We start from the raw sequence: 1,421 nt of genomic DNA on the forward strand, positions 1-1,421 counted from the left end.
CTGGGCGTGGTGGCGCACGCTTGTAATCCCAGCTACTCGGGAGATTGAGGCAGGAGAATTGCTTGAACCCGGGAGGCAGAGGTTGCAGTGAGCCAAGATCGTACCACTGCACTCCAGCCTGGGCGATAGAGACTCCATCTCAAAAAACAAACAAAAACCCCCAAAACCCCCAAAGGGTAGGGAACCTCAGTCAAACCACAATTTATCAGAGTGTGGCCCCAGCCTGGATACTTTTATTTTTGAGCCATCATGCCTAATTTTTGTATTTTTAGCAGAGACAGGGTTGTGCCATGTTGGCTAGGCTGCTCTCGTACTCCTGACCTCAAGTGATCCACCTGCCTTGGCCTCCCGAAGTGCTATAATTACAGGCATGAGCCACAGCACCCAGCCCCAAGCCTGGATACTTTTAATGACTAAAGCACAGCCAGGGCTGACCATCACTGATTTAGGTCATGGATGGCAGAAACAGATTCACATATCCTTCAGCCAGTGCCCACGATGGGGGCAGACATGGTAATCAATTTCAGGTCTCAGAAGTCTTTGCTGCCATTATTAATGGACTGGAGCTATGGGAGGAGCTGCAGGGGACAGAGGAGCAGGGCAGGTGTCAAGGAATTTGAACCTCACCTGCACTTCTCTAGGCTTTCTGGGCTGGAGCCCCTCTCCCAGGAGCCCACCCTGGTTTCCTAGGCAGCCCCTCCTCTGTGCAATTACTGCCCCTGCTCACTTCCTGACATTTTCCCATCATGTCTGGGCACTGAGCCTCCTCCAGCTGTCTCCTCCATAGCGAGGGGCCCTGCGCAGGGCAGGGTAAAGCACATGTGTACCAGACAGGGCCCCCAACATGCACATCGTGGAGTGTGGTGGAGGCAGCTGGTTCCTGCCCACCTTTCCCAGGCAAAGGCTCCTGCTATCTCCTCCCCCACTCCCCAGACCCACTCGGGCCTCAGACTCTGCCCACCAAAGCCGCTTCCTCCCCCGTCCTGTGACAGATGGAACAACTGTCACCGGGGCGTTCAGCTTTCCTGCCAGAGAGATGTGGACATGGAAGATTCGGCGGGCTTCCACCCATTCTCATCCAAAGCAGTCATGAGGACTGTCACATTCGACCCTCCCACTGGCTCTGAGGGGTGGCATCACCACTGTGCATCCCAGTTGAGGAAACCAAGGCCCCCGGACCCCAAGAACCCAGAGAAAGATTAAGATGGGCGCTCTGGGACTCCCAAGCCAGAGCTCCTCCCCAGGCCCACCATCCCTGGGTCTCCCCCACCTAGAAACTGACCCAGCCCATGCGTGTTTCAAGGATGCATGCCCCTGACCTCCCAAGAGCTTGCCCAGAGTCTGGGGGACCAGGAGTGTGAGGGGGACGGGTGACTGGCCCAGGGGCAGAGTGGGTAGCAGAGGTGAGGAGGAACAGAGAC

Source organism: Pongo abelii, chromosome 20 (assembly GCF_028885655.2).
Source record: "Pongo abelii isolate AG06213 chromosome 20, NHGRI_mPonAbe1-v2.0_pri, whole genome shotgun sequence".
Classification (NCBI taxonomy): domain Eukaryota; kingdom Metazoa; phylum Chordata; class Mammalia; order Primates; family Hominidae; genus Pongo; species Pongo abelii.